This window comes from Danio rerio, chromosome 13 (assembly GCF_049306965.1).
Source record: "Danio rerio strain Tuebingen ecotype United States chromosome 13, GRCz12tu, whole genome shotgun sequence".
Lineage (NCBI taxonomy): Eukaryota > Metazoa > Chordata > Actinopteri > Cypriniformes > Danionidae > Danio > Danio rerio.
The window spans coordinates 12,765,911-12,785,104 of NC_133188.1; the positions used below are offsets into that span (position 1 = coordinate 12,765,911).

General features: G+C 35.6%; 1 protein-coding gene and 1 long non-coding RNA gene across 4 annotated transcripts in view; both read left to right on the forward strand.

Moving 5' to 3' along the window:
- The window catches only part of gabrb1 (gamma-aminobutyric acid type A receptor subunit beta1), an 87,889-nt gene that overhangs the window by 55,282 nt on the left and 13,413 nt on the right, over window positions 1-19,194 (forward strand). The window lies entirely within an intron of this gene.
- LOC110438991 (uncharacterized) lies at window positions 6,574-17,602 on the forward strand. Its single transcript, XR_012389198.1, has 5 exons — window positions 6,574-6,681; window positions 7,412-7,553; window positions 10,489-10,555; window positions 11,418-11,568; window positions 16,904-17,602. It is a non-coding gene; the product is annotated as an uncharacterized lncRNA (long non-coding RNA).

A 19,194-nucleotide genomic window follows, 5' to 3' on the forward strand; every position in this document is an offset into this window, starting at 1 on the left:
GTTCTTTGAACTGTCTGTCTGTCCTACACTGTCAGCGACCGCACCGCGCACCTCCCCCGCCCGCAGCTACGCTCCCTCCGGCTACAAAGAGCTCAGCTGCCCGGGAACGAAAGGAGGAGAGGAGCTCCGAGTCCAACCGGGAGGAAATTAGGCGGAATATAATATATAATTTGATGTATATCCGTGTATAATAAATGGTATCATCACTTGGAAATTTTTTGTATACATGTTTAACTTTTTTTCCAGAGTTCTGTTTATCTAAATAACATGTTAATACGTATTTGTTTAAGTTAAGAAAGCTAAAATGCCAGGTTTAAATCATTTATAAAGAATAAAGTGTATTGTTTATATTTCCTTTGCACTGAGATTTATATATATTATAAATAGTATGAGTGAATAAATTTCTTATTGAGTAATTTAATTACATTTTAGATAAAGATAAATATAATCAGTGATGGGAGTATAGTCCAAAATAATCAGTTAACTTACTGTAACGAAATCACAAAATGAATATATATTTTTTCTAAAACTTAAAAAATGTAAAAAAATAAAATAAAAAATACTTCAAGCCTGTTTATTTCATTCAAATGTAAACAATGAATTAAGACAGTTGCCAGTTCTGTGTATAATATATAGTTAAATCACTTGGAAACTTTTTATATGTTCAACTTTTTCCAGAGTTCTGTTTGTTATCTAAATAACATGTTGATAATAAAGTATTTGTTTAAGTTAGGAAAGCTAAAAGGCCAGTTTTAAATTATATTTAAAGAATAAAAAGTGTTTGATTTATATTTCCTATGCACTGAGATTTATAGAGATTCTGATAGTATTGAGTGAAGTGATTACATTTCTTCTTGAGTAATTTAATTACATTTTAGATATGGTAGAAAAGCAATTTACAGCCTTTTTTAAATGCTCAGACACTAAACGTGAAAACTGACACAGACTCACTGAAACTCTTCACTCTTACCTTATTAACACCAATTCTACAAAACTACAAGTCCATTGCTGTAGTGTATTTGTGGATATTTGTTTGTGTGTTCAGTTACTAGTTTCAAGAAATATTAATAAGTATTCTGGAAGAGCTGTAAATACAACTTTAATGTTGTAGTAATTCATTACTTTTTAAAAAATCATTTACCCAACACTGATAATAATAATGTATTAATACTACATGCATTTGATATTTTTCAGCCAAATTCTCAATGGAATAAAGCCATGGTCTTTCTGTAATAACTTAAGTTCAGGCAGTTTCAGACACTCTTTACACAAAAGTCTAAACAGATGTGTGCCCACTATAACAGATTTGCACTGTGATGCTCTTGTTACAAAACACCAAACAAAAAGAGTGACAGTAAAAAACAAATAAAACACTTGGAATGATACGATAGCTGTATGATTGTGTGCCAGTTCTGTATTATTTTTTTCACAGCTGCATGTGCAAAATATGAGCCAGAATAGACACAGGTGTTACAAATTTAGATATGAACAATGGCGACAACCTGAAAAGAGGGAAGGAAAAGAAGGAGGATGAGGAGGATGAAAGAGCCTGATCAGCCTGGTCAGAGGGTAGGCCTCAGACTGAGCTCTGTATGAAGACAGTCAGTCTCTCATTGACAGAAGTTTCAGTTGCCTTACTTTGCATTCACTGTTTCTATTAAACTTGTGCTTTTTGCATAATGAGAGTGCTGAATACACAGATATTGTGATTTCACCTAGTGGAACATGTTCTTGGATCAACATCTCACATGTGTGAAACTCTTCCTGGAAGGCTACAGCTCACAGTTCAGCTTTACTTAAATTAAACACCCCTGATCAAACTAATTGAGTCCTCCAGGCTTGTTTGAAACAGACATTATAATAGATAGCTAGATGCCCCATTAACAAGCCTTGATATCACTTTTATGAACTTGAAAAGTAGAACTTTATTATAACTAATTCAATGTTTGGTACAACAACTATACCGTTTTACCATGAAGAGTTTTTACTGTGGGACAGCTATTTAGAGCCATTTATACACTATATGCATTACAAAAAACTAAACTCATAACAAAATTAATTATGGGATGTTGATCTCTGCTCTGTCCACTTTTTTGATGTTGAAAATTCAACTCTACAGTTTAACAAAGTGACTTTTATTGACATTTCAGTATTTGAATGATATGTGTATAAGAAATAATATCTAGAGAAATACGTCTGTAAAATAACAGGAAATGTACTGGCAGCTTATTACAAGCTAGTTTAAATTGGATATACAACACCAACCCAGACAATAGATCACTTTAAACCAGGGGTGTCCAGACTTGGTTATGGAGGGCCATAATCCTGCTGAATTTAGCTCCAACAGACCTGCCAGGACGTTTTTTTTTTTTTTTTTGACACCATAAAATTATAATCAGTTAAGAAAATACATTGTTCTTATATTTTATATCAGGCAAAACAGCAGCTCCTCTGTTCAGTTGCCTCTGTTTATAGCGCAGTCATAACCGGATTTCCCCATTGTAGACTTATCGGAACAACGGACTGAAGCGGACCATGAGGCGTTTAGCTTTCTATTATAATGTCTATGGTTTGAAACCTAAAGGTTTGTTGAAGCAGGCTGGGAACTAAACTGTGCAGGGCTGTGGCCCTCCAGGAACTGAGTTTGACACCCTTGACCTGTTGAACCTGGAACAACATTTCTATTAGTCAATCAGATTGATGAATAAGTTCACATTTTATGTTAAGGTTGATTTACATTGAGGGTTACATGCTTCTACATCATTGTTGTACGACTAATCATCCTCTCTGATATTGAGAATAATTTACAGTTATGGCTAGGTTTATGCCGACAAGAAGTTGTCTAACAGCAAGAAGGTCGCTGGTTCGAGTGTCATCTGGGCCAGTTGGCATTTCTGTGTGGAGTTTGCATGTTCTCCCCGTGTCTGCGTAGGTTTCCTCCACAGTCCAAACCCATGCACTATAGTGGAACTGATCAACTACATTAGCAGTAGTGTATTAGTGTGAGTGAAAATGATGGGCCCACTGTATGAAACATATGCCAGAGTAGTTACAGGTTCATTCTGCTGTGGCGACCCCTGATAAATTAGTAACTATGCTGAATGATAGTGAGTGAGTGAATGAGTGAGTGAGTGAGGTTTAGGGGTAGGGATTAGGCAGTGGCGTAGCAAATGGGCCCGCTGTATAAAACATGCCAGAGTAGTTAGTGGTTCATTCTGCTGTGGCGACCCCTGATAAATTAGTAACTATGCTGAATGATAGTGAGTGAGTGAATGAGTGAGTTGGTGAGGTTTAGGGGTAGGGATTAAGCAGTGGCGTAGCGGATGGGCCCGCTGTATGAAACATGCCAGAGTAGTTAGCGGTTCATTCCGCTGTGGCGACCCCTGATAAATCAGTAACTATGCTGAAGGACAGTGAGTGAGTGAGTGAGTCAGTGAGAGAGTGAGGTTTAGGGGTAGGGATTATGCAGTGGCGTAGCGGATGGGCCTGCTGTAGGAAACATATGTCAGAGTAGTTAGCAGTTCATTCCACTGTGGCGACCCCTGACAAATCAGTAACTATGCTGAAGGATAGTGAGTGAGTGAGTGAGTGAGTGAGTGAGTGAGTGAGTGAGGTTTAGGGGTAGGGATTATGCAGTGGCGTAGCAAATGGGCCCGCTGTATGAAACATGCCAGAGTAGTTAGCGGTTCATTTCGCCGTGGCGACCCCTGATGAATAAGTAACTATGCTGAAGGATAGTGAGTGAGTGTGTGAGTTAGGTTTAGGGGTAGGGATTAGGCAGTGGCGTAGCGGATGGGCCCGCTGTATGAAACATTCCAGAGTAGTTAGCGGTTTATTCTGCTGTGGCGACCCCTTATAAATCAGTAACTATGCTGAAGGACAGTGAGTGAGTGAGTGAGTGAGTGAGTGAGTGAGTGAGGTTTAGGGGTAGGGATTAAGCAGTGGCGTAGCAAATGGGCCCGCTGTATAAAACATGTCAGAGTAGTTAGTGGTTCATTCCGTTGTGGCGACCCCTGATAAATCAGTAACTATGCTGAAGTGAGTGAGTGAGGTTTAGGGGTAGGGATTAGGCAGTGACGTAGCGGATGGGCCCGCTGTGTGAAACATATGCCAGAGTAGTTAGCGGTTCATTCTGCTGTGGTGACCCCTGATAAATCAGTAATTTATCTGAAGGATAGTGAGTGAGTGAGTGAGTGAGTGAGTGAGGTTTAGGGGTAGGGATTAGGCAGTGGCGTAGCAAATGGGCCCGCTGTATAAAACATGTCAGAGTAGTTAGTGGTTCATTCCGCTGTGGCGACCCCTGATAAATCAGTAGCTATGCTGAAGGACAGTGAGTGAGTGAGGTTTAGGGGTAGGGATTAGGCAGTGGCGTAGCGGAAGGGCCAACTGTATGAAACATGTGCCAGAATAGTTAGCGGTTCATTTCGCTGTGGCGACCCCTGATAAATCAGTAACTATGCTGAAGGACAGTGAGTGAGTGAGTGAGTGAGTGAGGTTTAGGGGTAGGGATTAGGCAGTGGCGTAGCGGATGGGCCCGCTGTAGGAAAAATATGTCATAGTAGTTAGCGGTTCATTCTGCTGTGGCGACCCCTGATAAATTAGTAACTATGCTGAAGGACAGTTAGTGAGTGAGTGAGTCAGTGAGTGAGGTTTAGGGGTAGGGATTAGGCAGTGGCGTAGCGGATGGGCCCGCTGTAGGAAAAATATGTCATAGTAGTTAGCGGTTCATTCTGCTGTGGCGACCCCTGATAAATTAGTAACTATGCTGAAGGACAGTGAGTGAGTGAGTCAGTGAGTGAGGTTTAGGGGTAGGGATTAGGCAGTGGTGTAGCAGATGGGCCCGCTGTAGGAAACATGCCAGAGTAGTTAGCAGTTCATTCCGCTGTGGCGACCCCTGATAAATCAGTAACTATGCTGAAGGATACTGAGTGAGTGAGTGAGTGAGTGAGTGAGTGAGTGAGTGAGTGAGTGAATGAGTGAGTGAGTGAGTGAGTGAGTGAGTGAGTGAGTGAGTGAGTGAGTTACTTGATTTTATCACTGGTGATACTGTGTCAAACCAGTTCTGGAAGCTCAAATTAGTACGATCACATGTGTTTAGAGGTTTAATTGAGGGTCTGCTGTCCCCTCACTTTTATTTACTTAAAAAACCTATAATAAAAATGTGTATGTGATCTATCAAGCATGTAGTTTGTATTTCATTTTTTTACTATATAAGTTGGCAGTTCATTCCGCTGTGGCGACCCCATGAATGAATGAATGAATGAATATATATAGTAAAAAAAAAGAAATACAAACTACATGCTTGATAGATCAGGAATCCCTGTTTTTATATCAGTTGTTTATTATTAATAAATAAATAGATAATAAATAAAGAAATGTATTAATTTGTTTGGAGATTAAATTTAAGTGCATTGTTATCAAAGAAATCGGGTTTTCTAAAAAAAGTCAAATGAAAAGAGCATTTTTAATGTGAAACAAATATGTGAAAACTTCAACACGTGGATGCATACATTTAGCAAAGTCCAAGTTGAAGTGTGTTACCTGCTGCAATTCCCCTCCCCCTCCCCTCTGTTCGCGTGTATGTGTGTGTGTGTGTTTGTGTTTTAAGCACCCATCCCCCACTGTCAACTCACAGAAGCCTCAAGAGAGCTGCCCTGGGGTAGACTACGACTATAACAATAATATTAAATTAGTTTGTAAATGTAATTCAAGTTTACAACACCTATCAGGTTTCCCCTCACTTTTATTTTACTTAAAAAAAAAATAAATATATATATATATAGTAATAAAAACATGTTTGATGGATCAGGAAGCATGTTGAAAACATGCCTTAAGATTGTGTTAAAACGCTAAGAATCTCTGTTTTTATATCAATTGTTTTTATTAATTAATAAATTATATATATATATAATTTATTTATTTGTTTGGAGATTAAAGTGCACCATCAAAGAAATCAGATTTTCTAAAAAAAAAAGTCAAATGAAAAGAGCATGTTTAATGTGAAACAAATATGTGAAAACTTCAACACGTGGATGCATACATTTAGCAAACTCCAAGTTGAAGTGTGTTACCTGCTGCAGCTCCCCTCCCCCACCCCTCTGTTCGCGTGTATGTGTGTGTGTGTGTCTTGAGCACCCATCCCCCACTGTCAACTCACAGACGCCTCGTGAGAGCTGCCCTGGGGTAGAGACTATGACTATGATGACGACGACAATAATATAAAATTAGTTTGTTAACGTAATTCAAGTCTACAACACCTATCAGGTTTCCCCTCACTTTTTTTTTACTTTAAAAATATATATATTTTTTTATTTTATAATTATTTTTTATTACATATATATTTATTTATTTACTTATTTGGAGATTAAATTAAAGTGCACCATAATCAAAGAAAATCAGGTTTTCTAAAAAAAAAGTCAAATGAAAAGAGCATGTTCAACATAAAACAAATATGTGAACACTTCAACACGTGGATGCATACATTTTGCAAACTCCAAGTTGAACCTGCTGCAGTTTCCCTCCCCCACCCCTCTGTTCGTGTGTATGTGTGTGTGTGTTAAGCACACATCCCTCACAGCGCCTCATTCAACTCATGAACGCGCGGCATTTGCAAACACGTGCTAATGACGCAATCAATTGGAGACGCCTTTTCCCGTGAACTCATCTCTCCTGGGAGAGCAGGTAAATCAATTTATGTATTTAAATGCATAATTACTGCTTACACGACAAAACATTGCCTTTGTAAGATGTATGTTTAGTGCTTATATTCCTTTGTCGATTATATTTGTTGAAATGTATTTAATAGCAATGTTAGCTGTATACTGTTTAACACACTACATTTCTGTTGATCAAAATAGTGCTTGCGTGTGCTTGTGTGGTTGCCCCAAAAATAAAATCTTTATTTTTTGTTTAATATGGTGATTATTTTAAATTACTTTAAGTAAATAAGCCTTTTAATGATGTTAATTAGCTTGCCCAAACGCACAGAACATTATATATATATATATATATATATATATATATATATATATATATATATATATATATATATATAACGTCTTTATTATATCAAAGTATATATAATTTTGAGGTGTGTAAAGTTACAAAAACATGAAAATGGTTCATGTGGGTCTAGCCCTGTTTTCAGTCTAAATAACAATGTATTTATAGCTTTGTTTAACGAATATAGGATAATTCATCTTGGATGTGATTTACACCCTACCTATTCTGTTTTTAATTTCATTATGATTTAATTTCTGATTTAAATTTTTAGATAGAAGTACATTACTAGATCTATGTGAAATCATTTGGGTTCAGCAGAACAATAGACAATATATAAAATGTATTATGCTATTATTATTATGTTATTTATTAGTATAATATAATTTATTATATTTATTTTTTCGTAAAGTCTTTATAGGAAACATGCCCTTTGTCTTCATGCTGGGATTAAGAAAAAACAGAAAGCGTAAAATACCTCAAGAGGATGCAGAACATTACATTTGTTGTAAAAGTGACAAACCTGCAAGTGCAATTCATCAACAATTACAAAGGTAAGTTATACTCACAAACACTCTATCTCTCTGATAATGAACATGTACAATATTGACATCATGGGAACTCAAAATACATTGAATAATTATTTATTATGTAAACTTTTACAGTTCTTTTTAGTAAAATCCATGTTGTGTTGCAGTGGTATTGTTAACAGTGCAACATTCTAAGAGACTTAATTGTTTTTCAATAATATTTTCAAGTTCATCTGGCCTACTACAGGTTGAAATATTAACTGAAACTGTTACTAAAATTTAAAATATTTATAGGTCAGTTGTACTGTACGTTAACTCTGTGCAAGAAGGCTTCAATAGTAAACATTAGTTAATTAAAAGTATTGGTAAAGTTTAATGTTAATCTTAGGTGATGATCATTTCTTAATGCTGATGTATGTGTTAAAATTATAGTAATCTGATTACAATCGTTTTACTAAAGTTAGTCGTTTTACTAAATGGGGATAATAACTAATTATATTCAGTTGTATTATTTTATCCTATATTAACACAGTAACTGTAATGAATCTGGCTTTTTTTCTCACCGTTGACTTTAATCCATTAATTTTATTTTAAAGTGTTACCTGTTGTACTTTATCATACTTTTGCAATTAAATTGGGTTGAAACATTTATTAACTCTGAACATGTGTATATACAACAAAGCACTACATTAATTATTTTTGCTATTATAATTGTTAAAGTAACCAATGCAAACCACACACACACTTAAATTAGTTTTTAATGTATCTGTAATGTTGTAAAATATTTTACAGATTACCAGACTTTTAATTTTCAGCCAGGCAGTCCAATGGCTTCCAATGACATCTTTCCATTTCAAAATTGTCACGTTTAAGATCTGATCTCTTTAAAAATCAGTAATCTTCACTACCTGTTATATATATGATATGAAGTGGGTTTCAGATCGGACAAGAAGCACTGCATTAAAGTCCATTTCCCCCCGCCATGTCTTTAAAATATGACAGTTTTTTTACCCTGTATTTTGGTTGTTGCTAGATCAGATATGGTTGCAGCCGAAAGTTAACGAAAACTATTTATATTATTTCTTCAATTTCACATTTGTTGTATTTTATTAACGTCTATCCCCACCCCAACCCTAAATCCAACTGTTACAGTAACGTAAAAACAGTAGTTGTATTGAGTATTATTTATGCTGCTATTTATTAAAATACCCAATACATTTTATTTTTTAAAGCCTACCTTCACCCCAACCTTAAACCCAACCGTCACAGTACTGTAAAAATATTCATTATTGTTATACATTCATTCATTCATTTTCTTTTCAGCTTAGTCCTTTTATTAATCTGGGGTCGCCACAGCAGAATGAACCGCCAACTATTCCAGCATATGTTTTACACGGCGGATGCCCTTCCAGCTGCAACCCATCACTAAGAAACCCATACACATTTATTCACACTCATACACTTCAGACAATTTTTATCCTACCCAGTTCACCTGTACCACATGTCTTTGGACTGTGGGGGAAACCGGAGCACCCCGAGGAAACCCACGCGAATGCAGGGAGAACATGCAAACTCCACACAGAAACACCAACTGACCCAGGCTTGAACTAGCGACCTTCTTGTTGTGAGGCGACAGCACTACCTACTGTGCCACCGCGTCGCCTATTATACAGTGTCATAAAAATGCTGCTATATGGATGTGCATAGCACAAACCAGCCGGCCACGTATTCGATTTAGACTTTACCCAGTATTTTCAATGGAATATCTGCGCTAGCCTTTTGCTATACTGACGGCGCTAGTGGTTATACCATCGTTCATCTAATTTTACGCTTGAACAACTAAATGAATGCTTTAGTCTGTTTAACTGAATGTATTGTAATTACATTACAACATTGATGATGTACAAACAACTTTGTGAAATTGAAAATATCCACATTAAGCTATCACCGGAAGTTTATCGTTGGCTTTAAAACTCTAGCTGTGCAGAGAGCCCATTGTGCATAAACAATTTTGTTCCAAATCCCCGTTAATATCTAATCTTTGTGCTAACAAACAATAGCGAACACAGTTGGGCAAGTTACTTCCAAAATGAAATGCATTACAGTATATATATATTAAAAGTTACTGCCATTTCTTTTTTTGTAATTGGTTACATGACAATATTAATATCTCAGAAATGCATTACACTACTTTTGTATTACTTTTAGGTTACTTTAACCAAAATACCCACAGAAGTACGACTCTAATGAATTAAAGTATTAATTTTCAATAGTATGTCTATGTTTTCAAATACATTTAGCTATATATTGTAATTATTATGAGAAATTTTTGTTTGCACATAGAGTCTGACAACAGCCAGTGCTCCACACAGAGATCTGATCATTTATTTGACATATTTTCTTTTAAATATATATTCATAGTGCTTCACCTTTTACACATTTATATATATGACTGTGTAACCTTAATCACTTCTGGGGATGGGGACTTTTTACAGTAAAAGGTAGCAATTTTATTTTATCCAATAAATGCATTGATAATATCCACAGATTTTTAAATAGTCAATCAAATGAACTTAAACTATTAAAATTGCAACAAACATTTGTTTTGGCCCAAACTACAAAAACAAACAAATTTAAAACTAGTTTAAACACACTGGTTTAATCATCTATACATGTCATTATAACTATATTGTATAAATATTATTTCAAAGGCCTACATCATGCTAACAATTAAAAGCTGAATGACATGACATAACAGGCGATTGCCCTCTGAGTGCACCTGAAAAGACATGAATGACACTTCTCATAAAGCTTGAGAAGCATACAGGACAAGTAGAACAATTAGTTCAAATAAAAACACAAAAGTCTGTAGAATTTAATGCAAACTCAAAAAATGCAATTATGAACCAATGATAATTAATTTTCAACAAAATGCAGCTAATGAACGTCTTTTGTTTAGGAGGATGAGTTTTCACCACTGAAGCTTTATTCAGAGGGGATTTTGTTCTTGAGTACAAGTTTGGGTGGTGAGTATGATTAGCCGAAAGGTTATTAAATATGTTTAGATGTGGTTAAATAAATGAGCAAATAAGCAAACATAACACTGCCGTGCCCCTATGCCAGGGATCACCAAACTTGTTCTTGGAGGGCCGGTGTCCTGCTGATTTTAGCTCTAACCCAAATCAAACACACCTGAACAAGCTAAACAAGGTCTTACTAGGTATACTTGAAACACCCAGGCAGGTGTGTTAAGGCAAGTTGGAGCTAAACCCTGCAGGACACTGGACCTCTAGAAATAAGATTGGTGACCCCTGGCCTATGCTATAGTATCATGATCGGTGATCTCAAAGGTGGATGATATGAAAATTGTGTATCACCCAACAATAATGTCCAAGCACTGCACAACTCTGAACAAGTTCGACCCACGCATGTGCAAGGCAGGCAATTCTGTAATCTATCAGCTTAAAAATATCGGCCATATTTTGATATCAGACTGATGACCATAACATAAAAAAATAGCATTTATCGGCTGATATTGATATGGCCAATAATTTATTATGCGTCTCAAAATTTAAGTATTTCTGATTCTGATCATTCTGATTACAATCAGTTCCCATATTTGATTGCAATTTCATAAAAAATGTTCCTCACAGACATAAAAAATATATTACAGGAATTGAGAAGTGAAATGTAAATTAACACTTCTAATCAAATCTGTAGTTTTTAGTGAAATAATTAACAAGTTTTAAAATAGAATTAATTCTCGATACTCGGCTATTGTTAACACCTCTTTGAAGATGGTCACAGAAAAAAAATAGTGCATCTTAAATGTATAAACTTTAAAAATTGTTTGTATTTTATGCTTAGTGATTGTTTTATGTTTTACAGCATGGATGCATCGAAAGAAGATGGGTCTTTAGGGAGACTTGTAAATGATGACCACAAAGCTCCTAACTGCAAAATGAAAATCATATCTTTGCTGTGTGCAACATACTTCCAGGAGAAGATATAACCTACAATTATGGAGATTCTGGTTATGGTGAGTAGGGCTCAGTAGTATGAGTCTACAGAAATCAGTAGGTTCACTTACCAATTGTCTATATTATGAAACATAAAATTCAACCATAATTATACGGATGCTTTATTCTGTAATATTGACAGTCAAAATAGCAATACTGACTGACATGTATAAGTAGAAAGTCTGGTCAGAAGGAATATTCAGGGTTTCTAAAATTAAAAAATCGAAATTTAAGGCCTTCAAAAGTCCTAAATTCACTGTTCTAAGTCTTAAATGTTTTTGCACAGGTCTTATTTTTGCGATGTCCATGTAACGCTACATCTAAAACTCATTTAAATTCTTTTTTTGTTGTTGTTGCTAGGTTTTCAGGGTGTTGTAGTTCTTTATTTCACTAGTCCAATTGTAAATTGCGTTATTACAACTACAAATAAGACCGACATGCCCTATACCGACAATTGCCAATCAGCTTTCTGTTATTGAACTCAGTGCGCGCGGTAAATGTGATGTCATCACTGTGTTTATGGAGGTCTGCCAGCCGCGACATGATTTTGGCTGGCAGAGCTCACAAAATGTTTTTTCAGTTCGTGCGGTTCAAATTTGATTTGAATTGAATATGAAACACTTTGAAGAGATTTTGTCTGAAACAGGTATGACTGTACACACATAGGGCTGGACAATAATTCGATATCAATATATATCGCGATAGATTTTTTTCAATAACAGTGATGATTTTTAAACCCATTTCCAGTATTTCGATATACATTTGCATACATCTGTTTTATTATAGATAAGATCTTATACCTTGTATCATTTGTCACTGAATGACTTTTCGTGCTCAGAATGAGCGTGATGTCACTTGCGTGATGACGTACATCAAAGACACGCTGCCACTGCCAGCGCTCAGAAGTTAGTTAAGCTGCTCCGTCGCAGAATGCTACAAAATGCTACAAAATGTGTGCCCTGAATACTGATGTGAATGAACAAGCTTCCACAACTAAGAATGCAGACAAATTAGTTGATGAGAGAGGAAAGACGAATGCAGTGGTGTGGAAGTGATTCAGCTTTTTAAGTTTCGATAAACGTTTAGTTTCGGTGCTCTGCAAAATGTGCGGTAGAGTGGTGCCGAGTCTGCCGACTAACAGCGGAAACACATCAAATCTGTTCCACCCGATAGAACATACTGAGAGTCAGAAGCAATGACAGAAGATTAGGCATCATTTAAGTTTAAGTCAACCTGTCGCCTCACCATCCACCTACCCGACACAGATGGCTATGAGGCACCGTGTAGGATCTAAATAAAACTTTGCTTATCAACACGAGCATATAAATTACTCGCATATAAACCTATACTATGTTCAAAACATGTATGAAACTTGCGCATATATAAACTTGATGCATGCATACACCCATTAGGGCTGGACAATGATTCGATATCAATATATATCGCTATAGAATTGTTTTCAGTAACGTGATATGAGTTTTAAACTCATTTCCGGTATTTCGATATAAATTTGCATATATATATATATATATATATATATATATATATATATATATATATATATATATATATATATATATATATATATATATATATAAAATAATTATATTTTTAAGATCTTATAGATTGCATTAGGGATGTAACGGTATCAGAATTTCACGGTACGGTAATACCTCGGTATGAATGTCACGGTACGGTATTTATTGAATCATTTACAGGAAAAACAAAACTTATGAAAATACTCCAAAAAAGTGCCAAAAGTGTCAATGACATACAAATTAGCCATCTATCTGTAAGCTTTGAAACAGGAACTTCAATTTTAATAACAAAAAAATATTAAACCATGTAAAAAAAATAAAGTTTCAATTTAGTATTGTTGAAAACTCATCACATTCAACATTTAATCACACACTCACTTAGATAGAGATGGGTTTAAAGGAAAATTATCATATAACTATAATCTGGTAAAAGCTGGTATCTCTGGGTATTTACAATGTCCCCTGCAACAGAAAAAACCCCTCTCATTTGGGACTGAGGTTTCTGGGACAGAGATATGACTTGGCCCAGGTTGACAGCAGTGGGTAACGCTGTGCATTGTCTTTCCCCCACTTGAGAGAACAAGTCGTGAGTGAGATAGAGGTCTCTTTGCGGTACAAGTCAATGTCTGCATCAATCTGAACAGTGTGCTGTGTTCTGCAGTCCCCATGAATGTTATTAGTCGTATTCCCCAACTTGCAGGCACGTGCACACATAGGGCTCAACCTGCGCAGTGCACATGCCCTTTTTAGTCTTGGATAGAAAGTTCCCTTCCAAAATGATCAAAAGTGCCCCCGCGATGCAACACACCCTCCGTGCCGCTCTACAGTAGGCGCGCGACAACACAGCTCTTGAGTATGCGCGCTCAACCCCCCCTCCCCGCTTTACAGTACGCGCGCGACAACACAGCTAATCAGAACGTGCGCGACAACACCGCTATTCAGTACGCGCGCGGCGACAACACCCACTTTATGTTCGATCATTTTCAGGTCTTTTTCATCCTCGCTTCTAGCAGCACACTTCATTTCCGCATAACTGGATCTGTAGCGACAACAGACCGCAAAGAATGATGGCAACCCCTGGGCTGATGGGAATTGTAGTTTTCGCTACCTCCCGTTCGCTTCATTCGCCTGAGCAAATTTTCTCAGAAGACCTATAGTTTTACCGAGTCATGCGACTACGGTAATATCGGAAAAAATTAATATTGCGGTATGACGGTATTTACAATACCGTTACATCCCTAGATTGCATCATTTGTCACTGAGTGACGGTCAGTGCTCAGCCATCAGAAAGAGCATGATGTACGTCATCACGCATGTGACATCACAGACACGCTGCCATCGCTTAGCACAGCAGTTGGTTAGCTACGTCGCAGAAAGTTTGCCCTGAAGTGTGCCCTGAATACAGATGTGAATGAACAAACTATATATATATATATATATATATATTTATATATATATGCACAGGGCTTGACATTAACTTTTTTGATCACCAGCCACTGTGGCTAGTAGATTTCCAACTTTACTAGCCACTCTGCATTTTCACTATCCACAATTTTGTTGTTGGAAAAATATATTTTATATGCATAAGTTTGACGTTGACATGCTAAAATTACTTGATTTAAATTTTGTGTTATGTCCACGTGTTCTCAATCATTTCACTTTTTGTGTGTCGAGTATGAGCTTGCTCAATGAGCATGAGCAAATGAGTCATGGTTTCATAGTGTTTGCACGACTAGCATGACTTTTTTTAGAGCTCAAAATTAACGGTTTACCAAATGTATCTCTATAACCATACAAAACAATAATTATTTCTTAGACACAAATTTTTAATGTGTCAAAACAAGCAAAATATAGCTGTATACTATACTTTTTAATTAATAAAAGATTTCTTAAAAAAGAAAGAAAAGCAATTGACTTTTAAAAAATAACTATTGTCATGTATCAAAAATATTTACAGTAATCTGTCGTGGCTAATGATCATCCTCTCATTTGGTATTCACTTGCTTTCTTCTGCTCACATGATCACAATTATTTTACTTCTTGATTCTAAGATCACATTTGCACGCATATTGGGTCATCCTTATATTGTCGAACCCTGCTTTTAGGAAAACTACAAAATTGAAAAAAAATTATTTTCAACCAGGCAAAGTGGCTTGTGGGAGTGACTGTCTAACACGACAAAGCTGAAATCTACCTGAATTTGGCGTGTTGCCGGGTGTTAATGTAAAACCCTGTGTGTGTGTGTGTGTGTGTATATATATATATATATATATATATATATATATGTCTGTTTGTAAAGGCTAAATACAATAAAGAGAGTGAACATTTGAAAAAGTTAACAAGTAAAATTTTTTTAAACCTTTTTATTAAAAGAAAAGTTATAAGAGCCTGGAGGTATTATGGACTTTGCAAATTCAGTTTGCAGATATTTGTAGGTACAGACATCTATTGTGTGCGTTCTTGGCAGTTTTTTAATGTCTTTTTAATATTGTCCATATCGATATCGGAATTATATCATATCGACCGAAATTAAGAAGTATATCGTGATATAAATTTTTGTCATATCATCCAGCCCTATACACACATCTTCTTTATGATCAGTCCATGCGTGATCATAGGGAGAAGTAGAACCAGATGACCAATACTTTTTGGCTAGAAATTGCAACAGCAGTGGGAAAGGACGACATTTTTGTAAAAGTTTGGAAAAACCTGAGGGATAAGTTTGTTTAAAAAAAGAGGCCATGCAAAAGTGGAGACCGAGTTGGTTTTAATATTACAGAATATGTTTTTCCATCATTCATAGGTTTTACACTGATGTATAGACCTATATTACAATTTCAAATTTAAAACAATTTACAAGTTACAAACTAAAATTAAGTAACAAAATTTTGCCTAATTACCCTAACCTGCCAAGTTCACCTAATTAACCTAATTAGGCTTTTAAATGTCACTTTAAGGTGTATAGAAGTGTCTTCAAAAATATCTAGTCAAATATTATTTACTGTCATCATGGCAAACAGAAAATAAATCAGTTATTATAGATGAGTTATTAAAACTATTATGTTTGAAATGTGATGAAAAAAAATCTGCTCTCCATTAAACGGGAATTGGGGAAAAATAAACAGGGGGGCTAATAATTCTGACTTCAACTGGAAAGGAATATATATATATATGTATCAGTTTACAGTATATTGATGCCCAATTTCTAGGCTTTATTGGTGATAACTAAACTAGCCAAAAAGTGATGTGTGAATTGTTGAGTGGGCAAAATAAAAAATAAAAAACCTCAATATTTTTAGTGAGTGTACTTGTTTTCTGTTTTTATTTCTGCCTTAATAAAAAATATAATTGTAGAGCAACCCAAGATCTGTTGCCATTAATATTTAACTTTAATGGGTAGAACTGTCTGAGATATGAACAAAAGCATGTGATGCATCATTTAGATAAAAAATGTATTTAAAAAATCTTGAATGGTTATAAAAATCTTTATAATTAATTATAAAATAATTAAAAGCGATTATCCTGAATGATATTAATGATATGACCTAGTTCCAGAAGCTTTTTACTTCTCTGTTTATTTGTCAGATTTTACTGTCTGTTTCTTCTTCTTCTGATCTCTTTGTGTATGCGTGTTTTTGATATTGCGATATAGGTCCTAAATTTAATACTTAATGGTCTTAAAAAGGTCTTAATACGTCTTAAATTTGACATTATGATATCTGCAGAAACCCTGAATATAGAAATAGAAGAATATACTTGTTCTGTCTTGACAAATATTTCTGATTTCGATATTCTCTGTTTTTTTTCTGACATCCAGTCCCATAATGCTTCTGTCTCCTCACCTGCTTTGGACAACATGAAGATGAGTGATCCTCACAAACAAACTGAGCCACAACAGTCAGACAAAGCAAGAAGATCAGGGAATAAGACGGTAACCCTTTCATTCAGGCACCAGGTAGCCTATCTAGTGATATTTGCTGCTAAGTGAACAGGGCAGAGTAACCAGAACAAGGTAAGACAGACCCTTTGGCAGGTTTATTTAAAATGTAATCTTGTTCTAACTATATAACATCATACAATTGTGTCTTAAAGCAATTTATTTAAAGATGAAAGGATAGCTCAATTATGTATTTTCACATGCCAGATATTCTGGAGTTAATTCATACAGTATGACCAATAGTACACATACAGATTTTACTATAAAAGATTGGTTAATTACTGGCAAGTGATAGTTGGACTGCATAGTTAATCGTAAAAAGATGGCGATCTCGATTCGACCCCCTGAACGTCGATGCGCGAACGACATTTAAATGACCATATTGCAGTTTGGAGTTATGTTTACTACAAGATAGGGTTGTGCCGATTGACACTAGTGTTGTGTATCGATGATAGGGAGAGATATCACAGAGAGCTGAGGCCTGACTATTTTAAAGATGATGTTTGGTTCGTTTCACATTTATGTAGACCTATTACATGTGTTAAATTCATTTTTAAATAAAAGACTTATTATTAATATTATCTTGTTGTTGATGTTATTCTTATCAGAATTAATAATCAATTAACTGTAATTTGTCCAGCTTTAGCTGTGTCCGTCAGCATTGCCTAACCGACACTTTCAGACTGCAGCAGCAATCATTTAAATTGAAAATTGCCTGCTCAAAGGAAAAAAAATACAATGATTTTAAAATTGCAAGGCGAGTATTACCTATATTCACAATTTTTACCAAAATCAGCATGTCAAAAAGAATTTATTTCCCATTCTTTGCATATCAAGTTAATATGCAACTTCACTGTTACTTAAAAATAATAGGCTAAATAACAAAACAGGATTTAATTAACAAACAAGTTATAGGTGCAGTAGGTGATCTGCCAAAATGCTAACCGGTTGGCATAATATCTTTGAAACACAGTCCCTTCCCTGCCATCCAAAGCCACACCTCCTAAAACACAAATGCTCATCATAAAGATGGCAGTGGACAACCCACTAGATCATGTCATTCACCATTTAGAAATGTAGCTAGTGTTTGGCCGGTGGTGTGCAGGAATTACACTTATTACTAAACCATATTTGCATGCTACATGAATATTCAGAGTAGTGGTGAACAATATAAAGAGCGCATCACAGGCTGTCATTGTTCAGAAATGACCCAATATAAATACAAAAGCATCTTCAGCTCAGTAAAGTAGGCTAGGCCGAATAGCTCTATTTACTGATGTTTTGTTGTTAAACTAAATATAAATCTACTTTATCAACGCTGTAAAAGGACCTTATGAAGCTGAAAATAGTCGCATCAATCTTTCACGGGGAGATTTCAGTGGCTGAACAACACTTCTGTGCAGATAACCCATTCATAACAACACAATCTACATCAGCTCTGTGTGACTAAAAGAGTTTAACACAGAACATGACCTGCCTAACAGAAATACTTCAGTCATGGTATTATTTTTCTTCCAGCGTGCAAAACTCACTCCAATATTGATTCAGGAGTTTAACAGGTTTTTATTCAGCATTTGATTTGCAACTGTGACTGCTCGTCTGCACATAAACGCGCGGCGCACATGCACGCATCCACACGCAAATGGTGAATCTGCATGAAGAGATGCCCAGTGGTTCAAATCTACATTTGCTGACAGTTTGAACTACTTATCAGAATTATGAGAATTGTCAGCCCGACAATATTTAATTGGATGAACATGTTTTAGTTTTATGCCTTACCCAGAATATAAAAATACATATAAACACATTTAGATCATTTTCTTTAATCTTTACTTTTGGACTGTGAAGAGACTTTCGACCAGCACAACAACACATGATTCTGAAGATGATCACCTACTGCAGCTTTAAATAGACTCAAAAAAATAAAATAAAACCAAAAATGAAAACTTTAGAAATGAAAGTGGCTCAGATGTTCTGGAATAAATGGTGTTGCAGTAATGCACAATTGTTGGTCACCTGAGACTCCTTTTATAATAGCATTCTCACAAGATTATCTCTTGCTTTCACAAAAAGTTTTTCATCTTTTATTTATATTTGTTACTAATAGCCTATTTTAGTTTTGCCTACGGGTAAAGGAAGCCTATGGACTTTTTAAATTTGTTTTTAGTGCA